This window comes from Camelina sativa, chromosome 3, assembly GCF_000633955.1.
Source record: "Camelina sativa cultivar DH55 chromosome 3, Cs, whole genome shotgun sequence".
Lineage (NCBI taxonomy): Eukaryota > Viridiplantae > Streptophyta > Magnoliopsida > Brassicales > Brassicaceae > Camelina > Camelina sativa.
Genome location: NC_025687.1, coordinates 16,265,354 through 16,287,768, shown reverse-complemented (window position 1 = coordinate 16,287,768; position 22,415 = coordinate 16,265,354). Strand labels below are relative to the sequence as shown.

The following is a 22,415-nucleotide window of genomic DNA, read 5'->3' as shown; positions in this document are numbered from 1 at the left end:
GTAGCAATATGCAGTCGCTGAAAAATAGGAGTAAGCAGACTCTCAACATACTCTTTCTTCCCATGCCCAAAAGCCTTGACCTTCAGAGAGATCAAGTGGGACGCAAACACTGCACCATAGTTAACCCTCTCATGGTCAACCCAGCTATCATCCTCAGCAATCAAATCGTAAACCCCATATGCCATCATTTCCAACTCAGTCACTCTCATCTTCTCAGGTTCCATCTTACACAAAATAGTGTTGGCTATGGCCCTAAAAATGTACCTGATCACTGGATGCCTCACATCAGTTATAGTGGAACGTCGGGAATCATAATTGCTTGTACCGAAGTAAGACCAGAGATGCGAAACATCTACAAACTCTCTTGGAACTTAAACTCCCTCAAACCCATCAGCCCATTAATCCTTCGATCCTTTAACATCGTCGAGCGATGCATCGACCGATGAATCAGCTGTGTCGGTCGATGCAAAACACTTATGGTTAATTTTTTTACGATTTCTGCATCACTTAAACTCAAAACTAAAAATTAATAGGTTAGTAAATCCTAAAAATAAAATAAAAAACTAAAAAAAAATAATTAAATCCTACCAGTGGGTTGCCTCCCACTCAGCGCTTGTTTTAAGTCATTAGCTTGACTTGGCAACAGATTAGGCAGAAGTTGCATCATCCAAATGCACAATGTGTCTGTCTAGTATCCCGGCATTAGCCCAATAATGTTTCACCCTCTGTCCATTGACAGTAAACTTCTCTCCCTTGGAGTTCAGCAGCACAATAGCTCCATAAGGGCGGACTTCTTGGATAGTGAATGGCCCGGACCAGCGAGAACGAAGCTTACCTGGAAACAGCTTCAAGCGAGAGTTGTACAGAAGTACCTGGTCATTAGGCTCAAAATTTCTGGAGATGATCTTCTTATCATGATAAGCCTTGGTTCTCTCCTTATATAGATTAGAGTTCTCAAATGCATGATGTCTAAACTCATCCAACTCATTCAGCTTAACCAACCTTCTCTCAGAAGTTGTCTTGGCATCAAAATTCAGCAGTTTAACAGCCCATGCTGCTTTGTGCTCTAACTCCACTGGAAAATGACATGCTTTCCCTTAAAGCAGATGAAAAGGAGTAGTGCCAAGTGGTGTATTATATGCAGTCTGATATGCCCAAAGTGCATCATCTAACTTGGCAGCCTAATCCTTTCTTGTAACTCCCACTGTCTTCTCAAGGATTTCTTTGATTTGGCGGTTAGAAACCTCAACTTGACCACTAGTCTAGGGATGATATGGAGTAGCTACTCTATGTTGAACTCCATACTTCTTCAACAACTTATCAAACACTTTATTAATAAAGTGCTTACCTCCATCACTAATAATAATCCGAGGCACTCTAAACCGTGGAAAGATGATGGTCTTAAACAACTTAAAAACCACAGCAAAATCATTCTTGGGACTTGCAATAGCTTCCACCCACTTGGAGACATAGTCAACAACTACAAGGATATACTTGTTCTTGTAAGAAGAAGGGAATGGTCACATAAAATCAATGCCCCAACAATCAAACACTTCAACCTCAAGAATGAAGTTTTGTGGCATCTCATGCCGTTTACTGATTTGACCCTTCCGCTGAGAGGCATCACATCTCGAGATAAAATCATGAGCGTCTTTGAACATTGTTGGCCACCAGAACCCCGCTTGAAGAACTTTGGAGACTGTTTTGAAGGTAGCAAAATGTCCAGCATAATCAAATCCATGACAATGAAATAGCACATCAGGAACTTCAGTCTCAGCTAGACATCTACTGTAAACTCCATCTGAACAATACTTATACAAGTAAGGTTCATCCCAATAGTATCTCCTAAGATCTCTCAAGAACTTCTTCTTAGCATATCCTGTAAACTTGTCTGGTTCCACCTCAGCAGCAAGGTAATTCGCGAAATCAGCATACCACGGTTGATCAGAAGTAGTGACAGCAGCTACGTCGTCGTCAAACTCGCAATTCGACGATTCCTGAACCAAGCGTCGATCGATGCGTAATGATGTATTGGTCGATGCAATTGCCAAGTCCTGTTCGCATCGAGATTCAGCATCGATCGATGCACCAGCTGTGTCGATCGATGCATTGCCACGACTCTGCAAAAGTTCCCAAGACTGCAACAGTGTAGCTTGAGAACCAATATCAACAAAGTAGACATTCTCCTCTGGCAGTGAATCATGAATTGGAACCTCATCTTCTATCTTAATCCTGGATAAATGATCAACTACTCCATTCTCTATCCCTTTCTTGTCCTTAACCTCAATGTCAAATTCTTGAAGAAAAAGAATCCATCGTAGTATCATTGGCTTGACATCCTTTTTCTGCATCAAGTATTTGAGTGCAGCATGGTCTGTATGAACTATTACCTTTGATCCAACCAAGTAAGAACGAAACTTCTCAAAATCAAACACTACTGCTAGCAGCTCCTTCTCTATTGTTGCATAATTCCTTTGAGCATCATCAAGTGTTCTACTAGCATAGTAAATAACATGAAGTTTTGTATCCTTCCTCTGTCCTAGCACTGCTCCCACTGCAAAATCACTGGCATCACACATTACCTCAAAAGGTAAATCCCAATATGGTGGTTGAACAATTGGAGCACTCACTAACTCTTGCTTAATCCGTTCAAAGGCTAAACGACATTCATCAGTAAACTCAAATTTGACATCCTTGCATAATAGAGCTGAAAGTGGTCTAGCTATTTTACTGAAATCCTTGATGAAGCGTCTATAGAACCCGACATGTCCAAGAAAACTCCTTACCAACTTCACACTATTTGGTGGTTGAATACCTGTCATCACTTCTATCTTAGTGCGATCCACTTCAATACCAGCCTCTGAAACCCTGTGACCAAGCACTATACCATCTCTAACCATAAAATGACATTTCTCCCAATTAAGAACTAAGTGTTTCTCCTCACATCTAGCTAGCACTTTGCAGAGATTATCCAAACAGCTCTTGAATGAAGACCCATAAACAGAAAAATCATCCATGAAACCCTCCATGTAATCTTCAATCATGTCTATGAAGATGGACATCATACATCTCTGAAATGTCGCAGGAGCATTACAGAGAACAAAAGGCATTCTACGATATGCAAAAGTACCATATGGACAAGTGAAAGTTGTCTTCTCCTGGTCATCGGGATGAATAAGAATCTGGAAAAACCCGGAGTAACCATCCAAAAAGCAGTAGTATGGGTGGTTAGCTAACCTCTCAATCATCTGGTCAATGAAGGGCAGCGGGAAGTGATATTTCCTTGTTGCGGCATTCAGCTTTCTGTAATCAATGCACATCCGGTGTCCGGTGATTGTCTGTGTCAAAATCAGCTCATTCTTGTCATTCTTCACCACTGTAACTCCACCTTTCTTCGGAACAACATGAACTGGACTAGCCCATTTGCTATCAGAAATTGGGTAGATAATCCCGACATTCAGCAATTTCATGATCTCCTTTTTGACAACATCTTGCAAATTCGGATTTAGCCTCCTATGCATGCACAAGTCCGGAGAAATCCCTGAAATATCATCAAGAGAATAGCCAAGAGCCTTGCCAAATTTGCGCAGCTTGCTTAGCAATAAAGTGAGCTCTGCATTGTTTAAGGAAGCATTAACAATAACAAGATATGAAGAATTTTCACCTAGAAATGCATACCTTAACCCCGCAGGAAGTGCCTTAAGATCTAGCTTTGGAGCTTTCTCAAGGCTCCAATCTGATAGTTTCTCAGCTTGTGAAGAAGTACCAACCAATTCTTCTTGTGCAACCAACTTCTTCACTTGTTCATTAGCATCTAGTAGCTTGACATACCCAGCAGCAATGTCATCAAAATGCTCAGCTTCTTCAGTAGAAGCGACCAATGCTCTCTCAAGAGGATCTTCAGGATGCAGCTCTTTGAAAATCTCTTCAGCAAGATTAGACAATGTATCCACATAGAAAGTTTGACCATCTATTGTTGGCCTCTTAACCAGCTTATCCATGTCAAAATGCATCTGCAAATCTTCAACATTAAGGCCAATTTGTCCTTTCTTGACATCAATAATAGCTCCAGCAGTGGTTAAAAATGATCTTCCCAAGATAAGAGGATTCTTAGGCTCTTCTTCATACTTCAAGACCACAAAATCAGTAGGTATCAAACAATTACCAATCTTAATTGGAACATCTTCAAGAATACCATCAGGAATGCGAAATGAACGGTCAGCAAGTATAAGAGTAATCTTGGTGGGTTGGAAATCTGTCATCCCAAGGCTGAGTGCTACTGATCTAGGCATTAAGTTGACACTAGAACCAAGATCACACAAAGATCTAGCAAACCTCTCATTGAAGATTGTACAATCAAGAATAAAACTACCTTGATTAGGGAGTTTTTCTGGGATCTTTTTCTGAATGATGGCACTAACTTGGGCTGAAATCATCATAACTCCTTGCTCAGCATTCAAATCCTTGGTTACCATCCTCTTGACATATCTCCTAAGCATTGGAGAAGTTCTAACTGCATCAATCAAGGGCAGCTCATCAATAAGTTTATCCATCATAGCCTTACACTTAGCATCATAAATCTCCTGTTTAAACTTCCTTGGGTTCTTGGGAAAAGGAACCTTAGGCTTGTACACTCTCTCAACAACTGGAATTGGAGCTTTCATAACTTCCTTCTCGGTCTGGACATTGCATCGGTCGATGCTTGAGTTGCATCGGTCGATGCTTGAGTTGCATCGGTCGATGCTGTCTGGCAAAGCCAATTCCTCCTCAGCCACTAAGGGTTGCGTCGATCGATGCTTTGCAGCTGCATCGGTCGATTCTGGTTCCGGATCGTCAAACTCATCATCCTCATTGATCAGTTCCTGCAATTCTTTGGCTCTCTTCTTCTTCTCAGCTTCAGACTATAATTGCTTGCCACCCCTTAAAGTCACAACATTGCAAGAGTGCTTAGGGTTGGATTCAGTTCTTCCTGGTAAGAACCCTTCTTGCCTTTTCACAGCTCCAGCGGTTTGTGCAACTTGGCTCTCCAGCTTTTTAACTTGAATATTCAATGAATCAAATTTTCCAGTAAGCTCAGTATAGACATTGTCAATCTTCCTATTGAATGTTACTGACAACTGTTCCTGCCCTTGAAGGATCTGCTCAAGCATTGCTTCCATCCTACTTTCAGTTGTCTTAGGAGGAGGAGATTGGTAAGAAGAGTTGCCATAGGTCCTGGTGTAACCACTGCTCTGCTGTTGCTTCTGATAATCTTGATTAGGAATGTAACCTGTAAAACTAGACTGATAGCGCTGGTTGTTTCCACTGAAAGACTTGTTGCCTTGCTGATTTCCAAACCTTTGGCCTTGATTACCATACACAAAGTTGACATCTTCTTCTACATTCTGTGGCTTTGGTTCAAAGATCTAAACATCTTCAGCAAAATGGACTGACTTCTTCCCAACAAGAAGGTTATGCACTGTATCCAACTTGGCATTCACTGTAGCAAACTGATTTGAATCATACCCTTCATGTGCCCTTTTCCGCTCTAAGTCTGCATTTTTGGTATTGTTGCTTGATGCTAACCTTTCTATCAACTTTTCAGCCTCATCTGGGTACCTTTTCTTGAAGTTTCCATCACTTGCAGCATCCAAAGCCATCTGATACCTCCCGTCAATCTCGCTAAAGAAGATATTGATCAGCTGCACCTCTAAGAACCCATGATGCGGACAAGCTCTCTGGTATGCTTTGAACCTTACCCAAGCAGCTTTGTAAGATTCAGCTGGTCCTTGTCTAAAGGTGGAGAGCTTAATCCTCAGCTCATCAGACATGGCATCATCATAGAAGTAATTCAAGAATGCCACCTTGATTTCATGCCAGGTTGTCAGAGATCCTGGTTTGAGTTGCCTTAGCCAATGAGAAGCTTCCCCAGCAAGACAGTAGGGGAAAAGCTTGTAGTAGAGATAGTCCTCTGTGACACCATTAGCTTTGATACTTGTGTCTATATCCTCAAAATACTCAATATGGTCTAGAGGCTTCTCATGCGGCAAGTTCTGGAATGGCCTTTGTCCAGCAAGAGCGAAGTAAGCAGGCTTCAGCTCAAAATCATTCCTTGGAAATGGTGGAGGGACAATTGCGGAGCTGTTCTCATAGAACAAGTCTGGCCTGTTGAAATCCGCAAGAGTTTTGACAAGCTCTCCATTGTCGACCCGTCGCCTCTGAACATTCTCCGCATCGGCTCGGGCATTGCATCGTTCGACGCCAAGGTTGCGTCGGTCGATGCCTTCCTGGTTGCGTCGATCGATGCCATCGTTGCGTCGATCGACACCATCTGCATTCTCATCAACGACGACGAGTTCTTCCTGAATGACACGTCCGTCAGCATCAAGTTTTTGGCCTTGTTCGTTGCGCACATGACCCTCTTGGTCCCTCAAAACTCCAGCCGCATCTGGTCTCAATATAATTGGGTATACCATCTTTGCTGATTTGGCTGCTTTCTTGTTGTCACGCTCTAGTCTTCCTAACTCTTGGTTTGTAAGATTCAAGGTCGGACCTGTTTGATTTTTCCTGATGTTGGGATTAGGCATATACCTGAAACACACAAGAGAAAAGAAACAAAAACGTGTGAGTAAAATAGAAAAATAAAAATCTTGACAAAATCAAAGACTTTAATCTAATGGTGAATCAAAATATTATGCTAAATCAAAGACTTTAATCTAATGCTCAAATTGTAATACCCTAATGGTACTAACAGCCTTGCAGTTGTAATACTCTAGGGGTCGAATCCACAGAGACTCTAGATCACACAATAGATTTATTATTCTTTTAATTATGCTAAATCAAAATATTAAATTAAAAACAATGCAGAAACAGAATTAAAAAGTGTTGTAAATTCAGGAATTAAAAACGCTAGGTCCAGGGAATTTCTCAGGAAATTATAAAATATTAAATCAATAATTAAATAGGATTCAAGCAATTAAAATCAGATCTAGAACTCTAAACTCTTTTGTAAAATAAATCAGTTCTCACTGCAAATATTATCTAAATTTAAAACCAGAAAATCTAAATCTCTTTGCAAAATTCAAGGTTGAAAATCAGCTTTAAAAACAAGTTTAGATTGTTCACAAAATTATTAAATTAAATCTCTTTGCAAGAAATAATTTTGTTCATCAAAATATTTTATCAGGAAAATCAATTATATTCTTATATCAAAACTAAAACCAAGGGGTAAATTCTAGGTGATCAGTCAAGAATCAATATGAAGAACAACCTAAGATGAAGATCACAGAAGATAATGAACCCTAAAAATAACAGATCTAATAAACCATAAAACCCCTATGAAAAACCCTAAACCTAACAAGCATACTACTCAGACATATTTAATGACGAACAAAACATTTTTTCTGAATAATAATCAATTGGAATTAAGGAGTAAGAAGGGAGTTCAAGAATCTTCTCTCTACAGATGAAATCAGATCTATCTCTCCCAAAGCTCTCAATATATCTTCTCTTCAATAAGGTTGGAGAATAAAACTCTCTAGAGAAAAACTTAGGTCTTAACAATGACCATAAAAATCCTATAAATACTCTAAAACACGTCTTGGACCTTAATTGCAAATAAGGGAAACTTGGGCAAATTTTGTGAATCTTCTAAAGCTTGTGGAGAAAACTTCCGATTCGGCTTTTAGGGACTGCATCGATCGATGCTGAGAGTGCATCGGTCGATGCATAGTCTTGATCTCGTCTCCCAGCTTCGTTGATCAGCCTTCATGCTTTGATTATGCTTCAAATCATCCTTTTTTAGATCCTTTGTGTTCCATTCATGCCAATTAGTATCTAAACCTATCAAGATTAAAAACAACCTAGAAAACAAATCAAAAGACTCAAAAACCACACTTATACCATGGTTAAAAACCACAAAAACCATGATATATCAATTAGTTACTTGATTCACAAACTTCCTCTTTTTGCCTTAGCTATATTTGATATTCATAGTTTCAAAGTGCAATTTCTTTGTCTCTGTGGATTCGACCCTGAAGTGTTACGACGATACCACTAGATCGTGGTTGAGTGCATATTAGGTTTTAATTGTGAGGAGATGTGTATTGAAGAATTCAATTGACCTATTTTATACTCATGGACCAACGAGAACATTAAGTTGATCCTGCATTGTCTCTAGCTTTGAAAGGACTTACCGGATTTTACTTCTTGCCTTGGGACTTGGTATACATCGAACAAGACTCCTCCCTTAAGTAATACAAGGTTTAAAGAATTCATAAACATAAAAGAATGAATGGAGAAAAAGGATTTAGATATTAATTCTTGAATCGAGTACAAGATGTACTTCTTCTCCCTTTAAAGACATAGTATCAAACGAACAAAAGAAAGATAAAGAGAAAGAGTTTGATGATCCTTCAAAGGGCGTCGAGAAAGGGACAAGATAGGGCTCTTGGTCGTCGGCTGCTTCTCTTCTGGTCATCTCTAGGCTGCTCTAATGATTTCACACAAAAGATTACACAATGAACCCTAAGGCTTAGATGAGTATTTATCGAGTTTGGCTCTCTTAGGGATTTTAAGGTAAAATTCGTCTTTAGATGTTGAGTTCATGGCAAGGGGCGGAGAAGGACGTTTTTGGGCTATCTTGACTGCTCTAGACAGGGCCGCCATGAACGTTGCTGATCAGGCCGTCGCTTGGCTTCAAGCTTGTCTTCTCGCTGGTCTGTGACACGTTCTGGTAAATTGAGCATATCATCCAATTGTAGAAAATCAATAACTTGATTTCACTTCGAGGAGAAATATACTCTTTCATCTTTCCATAGATATCAAGCTTGTCAAAATGTGAGTTCTGGAAGTTCTTCAAGAGTGTCTCGTACTGTAAAGCTTTGAATCTGTCATGAAATGTATTTCCCTTGTCTTTTGGTCATTTTTGTCTTAAAACCGGTAAAACCTTCTTGAAACCTAAAATACTTGATAATAAACATGAAAGCCTTGACATGGCAAACTCTTCCTAAATGCATATGAAAGCTATAGCCAAAATGGGTAAAATAATGATGTTATCAGTTTCTCAGCATCAACCCATGAAACAAAGCCATGAACATCACATTTGTAGAATCTTCTTCCATGAACACCGCCTTGATGTTGGTCGACACCAACCTACGAGACCGAAACTCGGTTCACGGGCATTACAATTCAGCCCATCTAACAATAGATTCGTTCTCGAACCTGAAACCACTGCAACCTATCTGCCAAACACCTCCAACAATCATTGCAACGATGCAGACCATAACCTGACCCAACGATCCACAACATCCTGACCTCACTGGCCAGTACAACCCAAAACCCGAGATCATTTCTGACCTCCAAGGTTTACATCTAGTCATTATGCTTATATCCACGTTCTAGACATCATTTGCTCCCTCACTCATCCATTCTCAGGTCGCAACCTTCTAACTGCACCGCCTGCACTCTCAAACCGTCGTCCTCGAGCTATACCATTTCACTCTCAGATCGTCACCCTCGAGATATCAATATCAGGGGAACTACTCATCCCCTCCAAATAGCTAATCATCTCCTACGAGAACTTATCATCTCCTCTACCGCTCTCAGAATCGCAACCTCTCAAATCCGTAGACCGTGGTACATGTGAGAGAATAAATTACACACATCAATTAGCTTATACGCTCAACTAATAAAACAAACGAAAAAGTTATTATCTAGAAAATAAATAGTTTTTTTAATAATTAAAAGCAATAAATCCATAATATATACTATATTGGATGAAGGATATAATTTTGTTAGACGTACACATCATTCATTTAATAATTCCAAAATCATTGAATGATGGATGATGAAATCATACCTACTCAAATGAAGCTTCTAAACCATGGTTGTCAAAGTTGGTAAGCCGAAAGAAAGATAAAAAATATGCGAGCAAAACTTATAGCAGCGGAGATCATAAAATATCATCTCAAAAATATGCGAGCAAAACTTATATGCGAGAAATATCATCTCTATATTTTTTTGTAGAAATCTCAAAAATATATAATGGATGCGAGCAAAACTTATAGTAGCGGAGAAACCATCGAGCATCCTGGAGATTAATGTTTGAGATCATTTGATGTGTTCTCCCAACCATTTATTTATGAGTTACAAATGTTATGGAACACCATGTTGTTGAAGCATAAACATGAAGATTTGTTAAAAGTCTGCATGCTAAAATTTGGAGTTTCTATAGACATTAATTTGGGTTGAGGTTAGTTATGATGACATAACAAGAAATCAAAAGTAATACGAAGATGAAAAAGTTGACAAGTTTGAGAATGTTGGTGCAATGACTTTACATCTCGCCATATATGATTCAGAAATATACTAGAATCAATGTTTTAGATGAGTTTGTTTAAACATGGAAAAGCTGCATCATCTCGCGTTTTTCTTCATTTATTTTTATGGTTACTTTAAAAGTTCTCTCCACTTAGACAAACAAGTAAGAAACAAACAAAGGTACAAACCCAACAACGAAGAAAGAATTACTGGAATGTTGTTCAAAAGTTGGTTTATTCCTCGTATCTAACAATTTTTTAAAAATTGTTCAAATGTTTAGTGCCCTAGGTGTAATTACAATTTATCCCTTGGGTTTAGTTTTTCCATTTTGATTAAAAAAATAAAAAAAAATACACATCAACAAATTAAAATACACATCATTCTCGATTTTTCACGTCTTTAAACAGTTTTTTCTCAGAATCAACAGTTTTTTTTTATATATCAGAAGAGAGGGAAAGTAAACAGTTTCCACTGTTCACAAACCGCGAAAAAAAAACTCTCTCTCACTCTCGTCGGCGAAATCTCTCTCTCTCTCGTCGGCGAACCCTAATTCCGCCGGCGACATTCTGTCTTTCTCTACTCTCTCGCCGTCATATCTCGCCGTCCTCGCTTGATATCATCTCTCACTCTCTCTCTCTCTTTGTCGTTGATGTCTTGTTTGTTTCCGTCTAAGCTGACTCGTTTTCGAGTTCTGGTATGTGTCGAATCTTTATTTTTGAGTTTTGCGGATGATTGAGGGTTTTTATCGATAGTTTACGGCTGATTGTCACCATCGGTTATTTACATATGATGGCTGATTTGTTAGATCTATTCAAATCGATGGCTGAGTTACTCTATGCTTTACGACTGATTTATGATTTATTAATGCATGTGGCTGAGTGTGCTTGATGTTGTGGCTGAGTTATTTTACGATTTACGGTTGAGTTATGGTTAACAATGTATTTGGGGCTGAGTTATCTTATGCTTTACGACTGAGTTATGTATTGACGGGCTGAGTTATTTTATGTTTTACGACTGAGTTATTTTATGTTTTACGACTGAGTTATGTATTTGTGACTGAGTTGTGGCTGAGTTATTAAATGCTTTGCGGCTGAGTTTGTCATATGTTTTGACTGATTTATTTTATGCTTTACTGCTGAATTATATTTATCAGATGGCTAAGGTTATTTCTGAAGAACAAGCAAGGGATTACCCCCCAAGACTTTACCCAAAAAAGAAGTCTATTATAGATGGTAAACAAATTAATAACAATTCCATGAACTGCTTTTCCTGAGATTAGGGAATCAATAGGAAAGGATGCGTTGGATGAAACGAAGAAATTACCTATGGGAATAATTCCTAAGCTAGTTGATGGTGAATTCGTGTGGTATGGTAAGATTGCACATTTCCTACTATGTAACCAGTTAAAAATACATAAGAAGGAGCTTTGGTTTATCGTCAGTGGTCAACGTATCAGGTTTGGCCTGAATGAATTTGCTCATGTCACGGGGTTGAACATAGATCCAATGCCTACAGAAAGGTTTGAACTTAAAGAGGAATACAAAGAGTTCTTCAGACTTTTGAAAGTGCCTGGTGGGGAAGGTCCAACGTTAGATGAACTCAGGGTAGGATTAAAAGTGTGCCAGGGATGGTTCCCTAATCCTCGTAAATGGTTGGGGCTGTTGTGTTTTCAAGCCATTGGACTTTATGCCTCCCATCATAACTCTAGAATACCATTTGAAAGTGTGAAAATAGTTTTTGATGATGAAGCCATGAAAACTTATATGTGGGGTCGGTCAGCATTTGAAGCTCTTGTTGATTCTATAAAGATGTTGAAGCCTATGGGAAAGTCGTACACCCTTAGTGGTTTTACACCTGTGTTACAGGCTTGGGCGTATGAGTTAGTCAAATGCTTTGGAGAACGATTTGGGAATGCAAAAACTGAAAATGGTGGCATACCGTTGCTTCAATGGGGTGGAAGCAGTACACGTTCAACGATGGAATCAGTAATTGCTGAAGCGATCAAAGCGCTTGGTGAGGTAAGGTTTATTAGTGGTTGAGTGATTGTTTAGTAATTGCTGAGTTATGATTTAGTGATGGCTGTGTTATTATTTTGTGATGGCAGAGTTATTATTTGTAAAGGCTGAGTTATTATTTATTGATGGCTGAGTTATTATTTAGTGATGGCTGAGTTATGATTTAGAGATGACTGAGTTAAAACTTACTAATGGGTTTCATAATCTCTTATGTCACAGCTGCGTGTGACTAAAATGGTTATGAAGGATGATGTAAGCGAGCTATTTCATACGTGGCCAGATCAAGAAGACGACCAAGCACTTGATTGCCTTATCCAAGACATACTTGAGGATAAGTTTGTTAAAGGTTTTTGGGATGCTAAGGGGAGTGATAAGAAGAAAAAGCTAAAAGCTAAAACAGCTGTTGAGTCTGAATCACCTACCGCAAAGAAGCCGAAAGTCCAGAAGGTGGAAGTTTCCAACAGTCAGGGCGGTGAATCTGGTGAAGGAGCTGCACAGAAGAGGAAGAAGAAGAAGAAAGGAATAAAGGTATGTGATATGGTGTATAGTGAGTTTATATTATATGTAATCTTTCGTTAGCTTGTTTACGACGGTCTGTGTATTTGTTTCAGTGTGCTAGTGAGGAAGAAGATGTTGGGGAAAATGTGTCGGTTGGAACTCTCGTTGAGTTGGTGTCTAATTTAACCTCAAGGTTTGACACCGTTGATAAAAACATTGCAAATATGTCTGTGAATCTGGAGAAGCAGATTGGAGATAGAATAGAATTGAGGATGAATGAAATGCCAGGCTTGGATTTTTTGAGAGTGAGCTCAAACAGATGAAAGAGCATGTGCTTTCCATGGGTGTTGGGCAAACTGACCAAAACACGACAGATGCGTGTTCAAATTTCAAAATAAAGGACCTGGTACCACCGGACCTTTTGGCAAAACTACAGACACCAAAAGGTCCACCAGGAATTCCAGGAAAAATGCAAAAAAAAACTACTCTGTCAACAGTCCTCCGGTAATGTCCGATTTTTGTTAATTTTATGGCTGATTTTCCAAAATGTTTAGGTTGAGTTATCATTATCTTTAATTGTCTTCGCTATGTTATACAGGTAGATGACAGTGGTTTGGCTGGGGTCAGTAACAATTTGAATAAAGAGTTTAATAAAGATGATCTTCTTGATTTCATTGATAAGTCTCCAGCTGCTACGAAACCAACTGCTACGAAACAACAACCTTACACGAGGAAAAATGCCAAAGAATTAGATGCAAAGAAGGACGAAGAAATAGAGGCAATGAAGGCCAAAGAAATAGAGGCAAATAAGGCCAAAGATATAGAGGCAAAGAAGGCCAAAGAGTTGGCGGCAAAGAAGGCCAAAGAGTTGGCGGAAAAGAAGGCTAAAGAGTTGGCGGAAAAGAAGGCAAAAGCTGGGGAGGTTGGAGATAATCAGCAAAAGAAAAGAGGTAGAAAGACTACTAAGCCTACTATCGTGAGACCGTTGCAATTTGTAGCACCTGTTTTGAATGAGGGAGAAGCTGAAGCTGATGCAAACGTTGGTGTCGACGCTGCTGACAGTAGTGTATGTGATATGACAGAACAGTTTATGGCTGAAAACGAACCCTTGAACCTGAATCTGAGGATGATGAGGAGGAAAAGATTAGGCTTGATAGAATTAAAGCTTTAAGACTAGAGAGTGTTAAGCTGTCCCCCGGATGGACATGCATTGAATACACAACAAGCTCCACAAGCAAGGATTTTTTCTTATATTGGAGACAACGGACTGACGTGCATGAGGAAGAACTGTGTACCTGAAGGTTGAATATATGATCCTCTGGCACCGGTTGATCCGGTGAAGTTGAAAAAACTTTTGTGGTACTTAAAGACAGCCGAGTATGACCCTTTAGACCCTTGTTAATCACAGATTTTGTTAACATTATATTAACTTGTGTTTATTTGTTTGTTAGGAATCACACATTAGGGGAGGCAACACTCGATATTGAATTTTATAGGATCCTCATCACGATACGTCAGCGTATCACGGCTGAGTTATAGTTTATAACCATAACTAAGCCGTAACTACATCTCATAAGTTAGACGTTTTTCATAACTCAGCTAGCCGGAAAAAGTTAATTCAGCCGTGTCGTAGTGATAACTCAGCCAAAATTTTGATAACTCAACCATCGGGTGAAAACTCAGCCGTAAGGGCGGCTGAGTTAGAGCATAACTCAGCCATATTTCAATAATTCAGCCGTAACGCTTGGTTGAGTTATGCTCTAAGTCAGCCGTCCGCTCTTACTCAAATGTTTTTCAATAAATCAGATGCAACATACCTATTACTCAGCCGTCATTACCTCTGTAACGCATTACGGCTGAGTTATTTAATACACGTTAACGATTTCTGACGTGGCGTCTGACGTGGCATTAACATTTTTGTAATAACGTTTTTCAGTAACATAAAACAAGGGTACGCTGGGTATTTTGAAAATATCCGAAATATTCTAGTAATAAAAATAAAATTTGTAGATTCTGGTAATATTACCTAAAATGTATAACATCTGAGTACATCTCCAACAAAAAAATAGTCAATGATACAAAAAAAAAACGTTAAAGGATTGACATATACTATAAAGCCCATATTACGTATACCATGTACATAAATATCACAAATAAACTTATAATTTTTCATGGTAATTTGCAATATATTAGATGGGGTGAGTTTGAAACCAGAACTGAAAAGGAAAAGCAGTTCATGGAAACAAAGGAAAAGCAATTAATTTTCTGGATAGTACTGGCCATTTTTAGTCCATCCAACCAAACGTATCTGTGGTTTAGCTTTATTTTGCTCATAGTAAATCCCATTAAGTTTAGCGATCCATGAGCGGAATCCATGTTTACATGGAGGGACTTTGGGTCCTAATTCTGCCATTAGTTCATAATAAACCTTCGATTCCTTTGTACGCCAGTGAATTAACCTACACCTCCATATATGGTGGACACTCCAGTTCCACTTAGTGGGAATAAGTATTTCTCATTGAATTTTAACCAGTGAATACGAGCAGTCGGTGAATCATTGCATTAACTTTTAAAATACGACCAGGACCGAGTTTGTTTCGAATTTCTAACATATTGTGGTTGCAATCTTTCGCTTCATTTAACACAAAAGACGTAGCAAAAACGAAAATAAAAACTAAGAGACTGTTCATTTTTTGAACTAAAATATTTTTGGATGAATATGAGTCTAAAAGCAAAAAGGTGAAGACCTTATATTGTTTTTTGTTTTTTACGACAACCGTTCATATGGTCTTATTTTTTTTGTGGTGTTAGCTAAATTTAACCAAAAATAAACTAAGGCTGTTCAAAATGATCAAGAATAAATTCACCACACAAATTGTAATTCATTGCGTAAATCACACTCAGCCAAACAAAAAAAATTCGTTACCAATTTAAAAAATATATAACAAAATAAAATGTAACAAAAAAAATATTTTAAGGTTAATTTTTTATGAATTTTCTTTATAAAAAAGTTTGGATGTATATTTCTCTTTCAAAACAACACAACAATTGTAACATACACAGTTTTACAATATGCCATAACTATACATGGTAGTTCTCGGATCCCAAAATTAAGTATTTTAGTAAAAAACGTGAGGTTTGACCCCTCAAAAATTGTGGAAAATAACAAGTATATATAGTAGTGCAAGAATGTAATAGTGAACTTGTATGTATTTTCTAGGTGTACTGTACACCGTGTACAAAAACAAGGAATTAGTGAGGCCATTGAATTTGATGATTCTCCATTACTGTGTCCGTGTTGATTCTGCATTTACTCCCTTAATACCTGGTTTTGAATTTGACTTGCTCTCCTTCTAGGCCTTCCTTCTGCAGACTCCTTCGTCATTCACCTCGATCTCCCGAGCTCTTAGAGAGTTCACGGTTTTCCAGAGCTCTAAGCTCTTGTGGAGCTCGGCGAACTGGATTTCTTTTGTATTATTAAACTCGATCGCTTTGGTGTAGCAGGTGACACGTGTTCTTCTTCTGGAAATGGGCTTATAACAAAAAAATTCAAGCACGTCGTTAGAGAGGGTTTTGGGCCCAACATTTTCGATCCAAGTCCTCTGAGTTGTCCCAAATCTATGGGCCCACTATTCTTAGTGAGCCCCATGGTATTTGAGCTCATCTATATCCGACGGTCTATTTATTATGTCTTGGACGCTTTAAAGACTCTACAAATCACCACATCATCTTTCTATGTATTTTTTTCACTTGCACAGCTTCGACAATCACTTCCCAAAAAAGATAAGTGCATTTCGGCCCCAAATCAATTCTTTTTAATCTCTCTACATATGTCCCTTATATTGGAGGTTTACAATTCATCGCCGCCCTTGTTTTAAAAATCGCTAGGCATTAGTCGGACGGTGAGGTACTGCCTAACGATTAAATCGGAAAATCGAATTTAAACTGGAGATTAATCGGAGACTACTTTTAGTGATTTTATTATATATATAATAAAATTGTAACACGTTCGAAAGATTCTAACCTAGTCTAATGGTTTGTGTGTGTATTAAAAAGTTACCCAAACCTGAGTTTGATGACCAGAAACTCAATTTTATGTATTTTTGTCAAATCTATTAGTGAGGGGCAAAATAGTAATTTTAAAATAATATTCTCTGCACGACTTCAACCTCAACCTCCCTGCAATCCTAATCTATGCCGTGAGTCATTTTATTACCTTTTTTGGACTGAATTTACATCGAATTCAACTGATTTTAATAAACAAATGATAGATTTGAGACATAATATAAGGTTTAAAATTTTTAAAATTTATAAGGTTTTTTTGTATCCCGATTTTTAAATTTAAAATTTATAAGGTTTTTTTTGTCTAGCCCAAAAAAATTAAAATTTATAAGGTTTTTTTGTTTCCCGATTTTTAATCTGAGTTCAGTAATATAGCGGCGGAGGTCCGCCGTCGAGCGTTTAACCGGCGCCTAAGCGGTCTCCGCGGCCGCGTTTTTGAATAGGGATCCCTGCTAACAAATTGTAACGTCCTCATTGGGTACCAAGACCTTCAGCCCAATGTGTGAAGATTTTTACGATTTTCAATTGGAATTTGGTTGACGGTGACATCAACTAGAACACATTTACTATAGGGCAAATCTATGGATTGGGAGAATGTTTTCTGAGTTGGATCACATGGAAGAATTTGTGCAAACGCATGGCCTCCAGCATAGCTATACGATAAACTACTTCACCAACTTTTTGCTCGATTTGGTAAGTACATATGAATCTTACCGCGAGCTTCCCAACTTTCCCGAATTGATCCTTTTCTTTTTGGGCTGTGACCTTCAGGTACACCCAATCTCCAACTTCGAACTCTACTTCTCGCCTTTTCCGATCAGCATACGTTTTTGGCGATTTTGAGCCTTCTTCATATTCTCTCGAGAAACTTGATCTTCTCTATTGTTTCGTCTATTAACTCATGGTTGAAACTCATCCTCTTCCCTACCTTTGTCCAACAAAAGAGAGTTTGACACGGCCTTCCGTACATGACTTTGAACGGAGACATGCTGATGCTAGAGTGATAACTATTATTGTAGGAGAATTCAACCAGTGGCAAGTTACCTTCCCAATCCGCGGACAATAGAGTGCACATAGTCAAATCAAATCTTCTATAGTTCGAATTGTCCTCTCCGTCTGTCCGTCAGCCTCCGGCTGAAATGAGGTGCTCATGTGAATCCCTAGATTATCAACCTCCTCATCACCATAATTTCACATTTCACTTTCGTTTTACCTGCACCACAAAAACAATGAGATGCGTGAGTATTACTTGAAATACTTAGTGTTTTGATCCTCCCATCTATTGGGCTATATACACAAGCGAAAAGACAAGCACAGGCAATGCACAAATACAAGCAAACCATACAACTCTAACATTAGTGTCGACTGACACTCCTCGTCATCACGATCGACGTTGAACCTTTGCGTTTTGCATCGACCGACGCACACCTTGCATTGATCGATGCAACACCTTTGCATCGACCAATGCGCCCCTTGCATTTATCGATGATACCTGGCGTCTCAACCAAATCTCTACCTGCGTTGACCGACAACCCTCCTTGCACCGATCAATGCATTCACACAAAGCATCGCCGAACACGATCTCTCAACTTCTCTTGGCTCCAACCGTCGCTACAATGTCTGTGATGCCAATACTGACCTCAACAGGCCACAACCACCACGAAAACCACTCATAAACAAGCACACAAGGAATCAGTCACACAAAATCACACAAAACACACATCTAATCGCTTAGATAAGCCATGGTCCTTCACTCACCTTTGTTTTGATTGAGACTGATGAAGAACAGTAAGATCCAAGCCTCCTAGCAACCTCCAAATGTCACCCCACACTCAGATCTTCTTTCTAATGCTCAGAACACCCCAAAATAGGTACATAAACACTCTCCTTCGCTTACAAAATGATCTCTGAAAGAATTCTCCTTCTCTCAAAATTTTATAACGAAAAACTCCCAATCCCCCTAGGCTTCGAGTTCTCCTTTCTATACACGAGCCCTAGGGTTCTCAGATGAAATCGCATCGAACTGGAGAAATTGGAACTAATGCGGGAGCAAACCACATAGTGATGTCGATCGATGCCCTTCCATGGCCTCGATTGATGCTTGATGTCACTATATTTTACCATATTTTAGGTCTTGTTTAGTTCATGTTTTGCATCATATAGAAGTGATTCCTTAGTATTTATCACCATTTCTGTCCAACTATGCACTTAGGATGTTTAAAAGCATGCATTGCATACATTTCTGTATTTGGAGTATTATTAGGTATTATGGAGCTCTAAAAAGGTAAGGAAGGACTTGCTGTTATTTCTGGAGCTAAACAAGAGGATAGGGAGTATCAGGAAGGTTCAGAAGTCCACTCGACAACAGCACTCGAGCATGCACACGGTCGAGTACTCGGTCGGATGCATATCGAGCTCCTCAAAGATCGATCCGAATGAAGATCTTCCGTTGCGATTCAGCTTCCGCATCCTTCACGAGAATTGTAGGAAATTTCGTTAAGTTTCTAATGTCGGCGGTTTCAAGTCAATCGGAGGTGTTGTGACAGAGTAATACGGATTTTACTGAATATATATCATCCCAGATCGAAGACTGAAGCTACTTGACGGACATGCCACTCGACCGAGCACATGGTCGAGCTGACCGCCGCCTCTCTGTTTTGTCTTATAGCTAACTAGGGCTTCTCTCTCTTTACTATATATATGTGCTGGCACTTGTGGCCGAAGAAGAGAGACCTTGGAGACCATGTAGACACCTCATAACCTAGTTTTTGCCATTTTTAGCTTCTTTTACTTTATTGCATCATCTCTTATCTTTTCTCTAGATTTTCATAGATTTGTAACCTTCATAACTTTGAATCTGTTGAATATTTGCTTTCACTTCTTTGTTCAATATTGTTCATCTTTATCTCATTTTTCTAATCATGATAGTTTCATTACTTTCTGGGTTTGTGTTCTTCATGATGATTTTTAGATCTTATTAGTGGCTTAGGATCTTAGGGATGGATTAGGTTGGGTAAAGGTTATGGTTGTTTAGATTGGTCAAGCTTGATTGTTATATATCTCTTCTAGATTAGATATGCTCTATGCTATTCTTATACCGAGAGGGTAAGGATAGATCTTAAGCTTCTTAGCATCACACCAATGTCTAAGTTGTTAGATAAGGCTAATGCTAGAGATTATCATGAAGCATGCTAATAGATTAGATGTTTAAAGTGATTTTTGACATTGATGATCTGGGTTTTAATGCCTGCTTTGATATGTAATAGCTAGTGAGAACTAGGTCTAAGAAGTATCTTGGCTTGATTGTTATTGTCATGAGAATGGATTAACATGTATTAGAAGATCATTGTCTAGAGATAGCTCATTGTTGATTGAGGTTTGTTGACCAATTTAGATAGCCATAGCTTGAGTCCATCCCATGAATCCATCCTTAGGATTTTCTTTGTTTATTGATTTCCCTGTTTAAGTATTGTTAATTGCTTGTTGTTTGCTCTGTTTTCATTATTTGCTCTGTTTCTGTTCATTCGCTTGTCAACTCGACCTCCCACTCGACCATGCACTCGACCGAGTGCTAGGTCGAGCTCCATTTTACTTTCTTGCTTATGCATTGTTCTGTTCATATTTTCTTCTGCTTATTAGTTAATTCTGCTTAGTCTTGTTTATTGCACTTGTTCTACAGTTTAATTCAGCATTAGTATTGTCTTAAGTTGCCTTAGTTTATTGCATTTCATTATTGTCATTAGGTTGTTAGAAACAAATCAACTTGATATTTGGCTTAACTTGAATGCATTGATCACATCTTGACTGCTTACATATCACACTCTTTATGGATTGACATCCTTTATGCTACAACATCATAAGGGTATTGAAACATCTTGCATATATTTTGATCATCTTAGCCTAAGTCTGTTTGTTTGCATGTCATCATTCATTCATTCATAGGTTAAGATAGAAAAATCCATGTTTCAATTGGCGCCGTTGATGTTGAGGATAATGATGATGATGATGTTGAGGATAATGATGATGATGATGTTGATGATGTTGATGATGATGTGGTTGATGATGTTGCGGGTGATGATGATATTGATTCAGATGTAGAGGAAGATGAATCCCATCCACCGCCGCCTGAGAAAATGTTCTTTAAGGAAATTGAATACAGTAAGGGTTGTAAGATAGGATGCAGGTGTCTTGTGACCCAGACAGTGGAATACATAGAGACACTTGAAGAAGAAATCAGTTGGTTTAAGAAGCATTTTCAATTCAAGCATGTATTCCACATGCCTAAGTAAAAAGTAAAGCAACAATCTATCTTTTTTAAATCACTTTTGTCACATCATCTGCTATATATGGAGCTCTAGAAGAGCTAGTTTGTTCTTGTTGAACCTTTAGGAAGCCAGATTCCTATTATCGAGTCTCCTTGTTTTCTGCTACTGAAAGCAGTCATGATTCCCACCACAAAGAACATCTGAGGCCGAATCTTGTTCAATTTGTCTGCCTCTGATTTTGCAACAGCTGGAGATCCATCTCCACCACCATATCTTGCTGCTCGAGCTGCAGCTAGCTCTACCTCAAGTGAAGAAATTGTCTTGTGTACATGAAATGGCAAAATCAATTTAAAATGTACTACAAAGCCTATCTCTAATATATAATATCATAACATCATGTTTCAGACAGACAAATAAAGGCACTTTACTTGATAACATCATGAGTATGTGAAACTCGAGATATATACCTTCCTTGTTAAAAGAAGAAGAACAATGCCAAAGTCAAGATTTAATTTGCAATAAACTGAACCGATCAGGTGATGTAAACACACACAATATGTCATCATCTACTCGCCAAATGAAATAATTTTGAAAGGTAGACCTTTTCAGTTTCCTGAATGTGAAAATGATAAATAGAATATAATGGCTATGGGGGAAGAAAAGTTGCAAACTTTAAGCACAGTCATCATAATCATAAGAGTATATAAAATTCAATATAAGCTGCATCGCATAAGTAGTATGTGTAGATGATGCCACGTCAAAACTACACAATATATTTTACTTACCGAAATTTATAATAATGGAAAGTGATCACTACGCTAATTGTCATCATCATCATCATCGCTAGTGTTAACCTCAACCTCTGTTTGTAGATCTCCATGTCTGGAACTCTTTAATTGCAACCAAACGTGAGTCATGGTTGGTCTCTTACTTCCGCTAAGATTCAAACACCTTTTTGCGAGGTTTGCGATAACCATGACTTGTCCGAGCTTACAGTCATTTCTTATTCGAGAATCTATAATGTCGAAAACTCTATTCTCTCTTACGGCAAGATTGAAGTAAGCGGCCAATGTTCTGTTTTCCCAAAACCGCTGGAAAGAAACAGGTTTTTCGCCAGTGATGAGCTCAACAAGCACAACTCCAAAACTGTAGACGTCGCTCTTGTCCGTAAACTGGCTGGATTGATAGTACTCGGGATCAACATATCCTGGAGTACCTATAACCGCAGTTGTCAGGTGAGTTTGATCAACGCTTATAGACCGTGAAGTTCCAAAAT

The 22,415-nt window shown here is 38.6% G+C and overlaps 1 pseudogene; it reads right to left on the bottom strand.

Annotated features, from left to right (window-relative positions):
• Nucleotides 21,958-22,415, bottom strand: part of LOC104779037 — a 4,142-nt pseudogene continuing 3,684 nt past the window's right edge.